The following is a 9186-nucleotide window of genomic DNA, read 5'->3' as shown; positions in this document are numbered from 1 at the left end:
TACGGTATTATGTGAAATCTATATAATTGTGGAGTTAAATAGCAGCAAATATATGTGATTTATAGGCCACCTTATTCTACTTTTTATTTGAACAATCACAAACCATGCTACACAATTGCACTCTAAAATTACCATGTAAATCTCCTAATAGATAGTTGTTAAATTTTCATGATTTCAGTGTAAATTTAATAGAAATAAGTCAAATTATCTGACTGTGTAATGAGGTTTGAATACATTTCATTGTCAGCGCGCCCTCTAAGTGAAAATAGTGTTCTCGCAAATGAGGCAAGACTATACTTTTAGGGATCATTTCTATAGACCCTACTCACCAACGTTACAGAATGACGCGTCGCTGTATCCGGCCACCATATTGTCTGTCTTTGTTATCCGTATTCTCAATGGTTTCAATTCGTCGTGCAATTTATAGTGCAATTCATGGAAGCCCCGGTGCTTTCAGACGCTGTAAACTCATTGGATGCGTTGCATAAAAGGCGTTATGTGGAAAAGCTTCAGTCTATCCATTCGCCAGATCCATATTTGATACCTAAATCGATATTTTTCGACCCGCTGTCTTCGCCCTGTCTGCCTGACATCTGCTACCCTGATATCTACAACTATCTTTTCCACAGAAACTCGGCCTATTCTCACGAAACTTTGAAAAACATTAAGAGCAGCACTCTAAGCAACATTACCCTGTGTGGTTTCTAATATGGCGACAATCAAAAAAAAAAAAAAAACTTGACTGCGATGGCCGACGCTTCAAGGATAGGTGGATATTGGACTATTTCTTCAATAAAACACGCAACAACTGTATCTGCCTCATTTGCAACGAGACAGTCGCTGTTTTCAAAGAGTTCGATGTGACGCGATAATATTACCGAACAAGACACGCTGACATGTACAACAACATCACAGGGAAGATACGCAGCGAGAAATTATAGCAACTTGAAGCTAGTTTAATTTCACAGCAGCAGTATTTCGCAAGAGCCCGAGTGTCGAAAGAGAATGCCACAAAGGCGAGATTGTTGAAATTATGAATTAATGAAAAAAAATAAAGTAAATGTGACACACAGAAGGGCTTGCTAAAATGTGTTTAAATATATTGTTATATATAAATCAGACAAGGTAGCCCCCCGCATTTTTACCACACCAAATCTGGCCTCCTTTGCAAGAGGTTTGGACACACCTGTTTAACTGATGATCCGTAGACGAGGCCAGCTTCTTTCACTTGGTACCAGCTAAATAATATTCAAAATGTAATGATGGTGGAAGAAATAAGCATCTTGAATTTGAAACTGTATGTTGTCGGCGATTAGCCTCGCAATGATCTTAATTGTGTTTGTCAGCCCAAAACCCTCTAAATATATATTAAATGCATCTTACCAGATATAAAATGACTACTACATAATCCGTGGTAATCGTTTGGAATGGCATTAATCTGTTAACTAGTCTAACACCCAAAACAAGATGTTGAAAACTAGTTGACTAGCTATCAGAAAAAAATATCTGATTAAGAGGTTATATTGCAGTGTGTGCATTACAGTCAAAGAAACACTCAAAACATGCACACATGAAAAACAAACAAAAATAAAGGAGGCACATTGTATACACTACTAGACGTGGCAGAACTATTTTGAACCATAAGGCAATTAAATTGTTCACTAAACAAAACCAAAAAAATACACTTATATACCCAACCCCAAGGGTCAATTAAAGACAACTTCTTGAGATATTGCTGTGTACAAATACTTTTTTGTTGTTGTTATTCATGTGCTTAAGGGTATTTACGTAAGAATTGAATTGTAAAAGAAATAGCCGAAAATATGGTGTGGACGTTGAGACCCTCATTTTGTGTTTACCAAACAACAATATCAGATTAACCACAAAGGACAATATTTTAACTTCAGACCTAAATCCTCCAATAATGCTTTATATAGTACACCTCAATGCTACGCAAACCAAGTTATTACATCGCATTTCAGCAGTGGCACAGTAAATAATACATAAGCACTAATAGAATCGTTTTTATTGCACATTTTAATCATATATTTTTACACTTTCTGATCATGCTCGTTATTTTAAAGTGATCCTCTAGTTTTAAGACAAGTAATTCTTAAAAGATACATCTTAGTATGAGTTATAATAATTTGACATTAAATCCCTGTTAATGTTTTCGTTTTAATAAAATTTGTAAAATTATTTTAACTGATTGTTCGCCATGGTTGTTGACGTCGCAGTGCTGTGACGTCACAAATCCCGCTGCCGGACTTCAGCGTGTCATTCATTAGCACAGTGCTTCTCAATTATTTTCTGTTACGCCCCCCCAAGGAAGACGTAAATGTTTCGCGCCCCCCCAAACTCTCTGCCACCACTGTAATAGTATAATTTGTCTATAAAATTACCATTATAAATACGCATCTGCCTAACATTGTGTCCTTTTTTCCTAATAAAGAAAAAAAGTAACATAGATCAACTTATAATAAAGTATAACTTTATTAACATTGTTTTGTTTGTAACAGAGAAGACTTGACGCTAAGAGTGTGACAATATCTCGATACAGCGATATATCGCGATATTTTGCAACCCGATGGGTTATCGATATGCTCCCGCCAAGAATCGATACTTTTATTTAACATATTGGCCATACAATGGAGTATGGATGCTGTAAACTGCTCAATGTTTGTTGAGCAATTCCTTGGCGGTCCACTAGGGGCGCGCGGGAGTGGCCGTGAGGGTAAAGTGCGCACAAGTTGTCTAGAGAAGAAGAAAGGACGCTCCAAGTTGGTTGAAAAAATAAAAAAGCTCTGTGAGAACGGTGGAGGAAAAAATGAGAAAAATATTGCTACAAATCACACATGGGGACACACTTTAGATTTTACACCAACAAGAAAGGAAGTAAGGTGAACAAGGACTTTGCTGTATGCAAGAATTGTCTAAGAAAAATAAGTTTCACTGGGAGCTGGTGACGTAGTGGACACTGGAGTTTGTGAGCTTCGCTTTCATCACTTGAGGTAAGAAAGTTTTGCAATGTAATTGACTTTTTAATTTACATGTATTATTTTGATGACATTTGGTGTTGAATGATATAAAATAAACCAGGACCCTAAACTGGATGAAAATGAATATCGAACAAGCCCACATGAATTTACCGATTTATTTGAGAACCAATTTCCATCTAGTTTACTACACAAACTGTTATTACTATCATTTTGATACAATAAGCTATAAAAATGGTTTGAATAGGTTCCAAGTTATATAAAGTGATGTGCATGATAATTAATGTAGCCTACATATTAAAAATAGGTAATTATTGATGTAGCCTACATATTAAAAATAGGTAATTATTGAATGTTTAATTTCTATACATTCAATTCATAATTTTTTAAATTCAATACTACCAACACAAAAAAAAAAATCAGGATTTCAACTCAAACGCTTTGAAGTAGCTAATATTTTTTGTTTTATTTGGTTGTTTTTAAGGTGAGGAAGACTGTGACTGAGCAAGTCTGACATCTTAAATGCTGAAGTAGATAGCGGAAGTGCTCAAACCAAGCAACAAAGTTCATCTACGAAGAAAAGACCCACCAATTTTATCATTGCCCCACTCCAAGCTCAACTGCTGACACATACGGCACTTTTTATTTATTTATTTTTTTAAAGATTTAAAACTTTAAAGAAATTAAGGGTGCCATTCATCATGATCTCTCCAAGCGATATCAGTGGTCGTGGTTGGTTTCCTCTATATGTGCAGGGGCACAATTTGCGGTAGATTTATATTTTACAGCAATGTTGGACAGAAAAGGTGTCACTGTTTAATAAAGGACTTAAACAGTATTTTTTCTATTTTTAAATATTTTTTTTTTTTTTTTCTCGTTTCAACAGTTGTATCGTATAATGTCATGTATCCAATTTCTGACCAATATATCGATAATCGCTGTATCGTGATATAATCGTTATCGTGAGCCTTGTATCGCGAATCGTATCGTATCGTGAGGTGCCCTGAGGTTCCCACTCCTACTTGACGCGCATCAGTTTGCCTGAATAAAAAAAAAAAAAAAGTCCCATCCAAATTAAAAAATACACTCAAGGAACATTTTTTACCATTTGATACAGAAAAATAAAATGTAATAAAATCAGTAAATAATAACAAATTAAAATTGATTAGAAACATTCAATCATGACGACAATATGCCAAAAAAAAAATTGACCGAAAAAACAAAACTGAATAAAAGAATAAAAAAAAAGCGTCCTTGGACAGAAGGACAGTTTCTATTTTTGTACCTCCTTTGCAATGGTGTGGAGTTATCTTGCAATGAGCATGCTAACAATGCTAATGGGTTTACTGATATTACACTGACAAAACAACGATTGTTGGAAATATTCGGCCGTTTTCGCTGAAAAACAATCAAGCGGCTTATCAATGAGATTGGGGTCTAATGTCTTCAAGTGGCGTCTTAATTGTTTTGGCTTCTGGCTGTCCGCTATAATTATTTTTAGACACAGTAAACAGTGGTCTTTCCTCATTACCCACTGTAGTAAAAGTCAAAACTAAAAGGCAAACGGCACGAAAAAAACGCATTCTCAGCGGCCGAGGTAGAACCGTAGGTGAGGGCGGTCGTCGTGACGATTCCAAGCCGAAAATGGCACTTTTCGGGCGGCGACGTGAGAACCGGACAAGACAGTGGGTCGCTGCGTGAGTTAGTCCGGTCGGAATACGGCTTTCGAAAACGGCGGCGGAGCACTGCTCTTCATATCTGTTTTCTGTGTGTGCTGAGTGCTCTTCCTTAGTTCATAAATACTGCGCGCACTCTGAAAAGGAGAGCGCCACTGCCACCCACTGAGTGGATGTGCAAGTACACTTTATTCCAGTACGGCAAAAAAAAAAAAAAAAAGGAGAAAAAAAAAACATATTCCCCGAGGTCACATGCGCCCCCCCCTGGCATCGCTCTGCGCCCCCCCAGGGGGGCGCGCCCCACTATTTGAGAAGTACTGCATTAGCAACATCTCGTCAGTTCGTCCCTTCCAATTTGAACCAGAGCGGAAAAGTGAAGAGCAGGACAGCACTGTCGGTCGTTCACATGACGAGCAGCAAAGGCGAAATGCAGAGCAAGAAATACCTGATGAGGCAAGAGTTGGGCTAAACTTCTGGTGTACTTGCGGCAAGTGCATCTCGATGACAACGGAGCGAGAGAGCGTATGATGTCGAGAACTCAGGTTTTTGTCAGCAGATCTTCAAGGTGAGTTATTGCGTCATCAAACTCATTCCAATATAATTGTGTAGATTGTTAGCATCCAGAGCTGTCGTATGCTTTACATACAGTACAGGCCAAAACACATTGGCATTCGTGCCTTTTTATTTTCTTGACCATTGACATTATAAACTCTCACTGAAGGCAATAAAACTATGAATGTGTGGCGAGCTAGGGAAGGATGCGGAGTATCAAACCACGGAGCTAATCCGCGTTGTTTTATTGACATTTAGGCTGCAAGAAATAGCAATGTCTGTCTGGCATGCGACCCGCGGAAGGTAACAGTTATTTTCAGCTGTTCCCTTCACAAAGTACCCCCAACCACACAACGTGCCAACATAATTTCCGCCGGTGAATTCTGTTATAACTTGCTACAAATGCACACGTGTGTATTGTGTACTTAGAAAAAAGGTGAAATAACTAAAAACGTGTGATATTCTAGTATCTTCAAAGTAGTGAAGGTGCAATAATTTCATAACAAGAGAAAACAGTGTTTTAACATGTCTAACATTAATTGACAGTCAAATGTAATGGCAGAGGCATTCATACAAGTTCCAGGAAATAACATAACAGATGTGTGCGAAGGCACAATTACAGGACTTGCAGAACAAGCCCACAGTCAATCACAGGAAGGGGGGCAGCCGCTCTCTTTTGTGTCAAAAGGCGGGTAAAACAACCCGGCTGTCCCGCATACTGAGAGGGACCCCCCGGAGATAAAGAGAGAAGACCCCGCCATCCTGCAGAGGAATTTAAACCAATCAGAGCAAGCTAAGACTAATTGCAGATATCACATAGCCAATCAATAGTCGATAGGAACATGTATTTGCATATTGTGTAGTATGAATCATTCTTGGGCAACTCGGGGTGTGTGCTTCTCCTGATAGACACAGGGAAGTACGAGGCTGTACTGAGAGGGACCAGAGACCCAAGGGCTGTATTAGATTTACTTGTTAGGAATAAATCCACTCGTGTGTGAAAATGCCGGCTTCCTGACGCCTTTCTTTTCAGAACGAATACGCGTAATTGTTGGAAGAGTGTTTGGTGATAAGGTAAAACTTATATAACACTGAAACGGAGTCAGGTAATTATTGCGTAATATTCTAAGGTATGAATTATTCCCAACAGTAGCCACCCTTTTCTCTGATTACTGTTTGGCACTCTTGCCATTCACGCGATGAGCTTTCAGAGGGAGTCCCCTAAAATGGATTTTGACTTCACATGTATGCCATTCCGGCGATGAGAATTTATTGCTTTATCAATGGGGTTGGGACATTTGTGTTGCATTGAATGAATTGCATTGGACGTGCTTTGATCAGTTTGAGTGGCAGCATCACTCATAATAGGGAATGGGACGTACTACGTCATTGTTTGGACCCGCCTCCATGCTGGCAATATAATTCACTTCCGGGCCGGCAGAGTCAATGCGGATTGTAACGTGTGGTAGTGCTAAGCTAACTCTTTCGGTGTTTTAGAAAGAAAATATGGGTGCTTATTGTTGCGTTACCGGGTGCAACAGCGTCTCCTACGACAAAAAAAAAGGGGTTAGGAAAAATGGACTCACTTTTCACCGTTTTCCTGCATGGAGGACCAAATATCAGATCACGAAGGTACGACGGATGGCTGGATTGCAGCGGTTCGTCGGAAAAGCATTTCTTATGATCATATTTCTGCTGGAATGAGAGTGTATTCCCCTCATCTCTACTCTTGTAAGTTGAACGATTTATCCGTTTTGGTTTCAATACGTTTTTTGTTTTTTTCTTTACTGTTGTGTAAATCTGCCTCGGTAGCAATGCTAACCTACTCCTCCTCATCACCTACCTGTTGTGTTACTAGGAAAACCTGCATATGAAATGCTGACAACACATCCCGATTGGTCACCATATCTCTTCTTGGGTTATTCTGAGGTCAAGCGCACCACATCGGAGCGTTGAGAGGTTGGAAAGGCGAAGAGTGCACGCTGAAACTTCACTTTGCTCTGCTCTTACAAACACGATCCCAAGTGTTATGAAAAGTCAATAAAATATGAATACCAAAACATGACTTGAACAACTTCTTGACAAACTGTAACTGCTTGTTGTTTACTTCAGGTCTTCATAATAAACAGGTGTAATAATTACAAAGTCAGGTGACTTAATTTTGTTATTCTATTTGGAATATGCATTGACAATTTTTGGACAGTGTTGTAGACAAGAACTGGGACTGATAAGTTGCAATAGATTTATTTCAAGTAATGCAATTTCTCCAATACGATATTTGAATTGACAGTTTAAAATCTTTAAATAAGTGCAAACAAGGCCCACCCTCTGACGGTGGCAGCAAATATTATATAATTATAAGTAATACACAAATACAAGATCACAATAAACGTGTCTTTGTCAAAGCAGTTTAAAACACTATTTACTGGCCTTGGGTAAATTGCCAGACAGGATAAATATGTGCTTTAAAGTTCTTGCATTTCCATTTTAAGTATTGCAAGTACTAGTCTCCAACACAGTATTTGAACTGACAGTTTAAAATCATTTTAGTACAAAATGGCCCACACTCTGGCAGGGGGCAGCAAATATTATAATACATAATACATTATAAAAAGCTATATACTATATAAATACAAGATCACAACAAAACCTGTATTTTTCAAAGCAGTTAAAAAACATCCAGTGGCCTTAGGTAAATAAAGGTGTATAAATATGTACTTTACAGTTCTTGCATTTCTATTTTAGGTATTGCAACTTTTCCAACACTATTTGAATTGACAGTCTAAAGTCTACATAAGTGCAAATAAGAATATTATAATTTAAAAATAATAATAGAATATATAAATTCAACATTACAATGAAAGGTGTCTTTGTCAAAGTGGTTAAAAAAATAAAATAAAAAAAAAGTCACTGGCCATAGTTAAAGAGCCAGGCAGAATAAATATGTGCATTAAAGTTATTGCAGTTTCACAAGTTAAAAGCCCGCAGTTCATCGACGAGAAGGGCAGACCCAGATGGCGTCTGCTGCAGGGGCTTGTTTGAGTCCGACACAGGACAAATGGAACCACTCCATTGAACAAATTTTCTTTGTCAAATGATCCAAGAAGAGAGATGGTGACCAATCGGGATGTGTTGTCAGCAGGTTTACCTAGGAACACAACAGGTAGGGGAGTCGTAGTAGGCGAGCATTGCTACCGAGGCAGATTTACACAACGGCGTAAAAAAACAAAAACGTATTGAAACCAAAAGTGGATAAATCGTTCAACTTACAAGAGTAGAGATGACAGGAACACACTCTCATTCCAGCAGAAATATGATCATAAGAAATGCTTTTCCGACGAACCGCTGCAATCCAGCCATCCGTCGTACCTTCGTGATCTGATATTTGGTCCTCCATGCAGGAAAACGGTGAAAAGTGAGTCCATTTTTCCTCACCCCTTTTTTTGTCGTAGGAGACGCTGTTGCACCCGGTAACGCAACAATAAAGCACCCATATTTTCTTTCTAAAACACCGAAAGAGTTAGCTTAACACTATCACACGTTACAATCCGCATTGACTCTGCCGGCCCGGAAGTGAATTATATTGCCAGCATGGAGGCGGGTCCAAACAATGACGTAGTACGTCCCATTCCCTATAGCTGAATACTGAACACACACTGCCTGATGAACTGACAGTAGAGGTGAATTATTAGCTTCCTCTGTGACTAGCGGTACGCCCGAAGGTTCGCCTCCCGCTGTAGCGACAGGAGCGGCTTGGGTGCTTAAGAGGGCGGCCAGAGTGTCTCGTCCGTCTCGCTTCATTGCGCGCATTTCACTCGATATCCGGGCAGGCTGAGGCTTCTTGTGCGGGAAAATAGTTGCAACAGCATTTGCTTTTAGTCTGCGCTTATATCTAGCCGCTCCGGTGAGATCTTTCATTAGTTGTCATCTACTAAAATCCTCAAACTCGGTAGGAGAAAAAT

The sequence above is a fragment of the Corythoichthys intestinalis genome, chromosome 8 (genome assembly GCF_030265065.1).
Source record: "Corythoichthys intestinalis isolate RoL2023-P3 chromosome 8, ASM3026506v1, whole genome shotgun sequence".
Classification (NCBI taxonomy): domain Eukaryota; kingdom Metazoa; phylum Chordata; class Actinopteri; order Syngnathiformes; family Syngnathidae; genus Corythoichthys; species Corythoichthys intestinalis.
The sequence above is the reverse complement of the archived record's forward strand: the minus strand, read 5'-3'. Positions refer to the sequence as shown.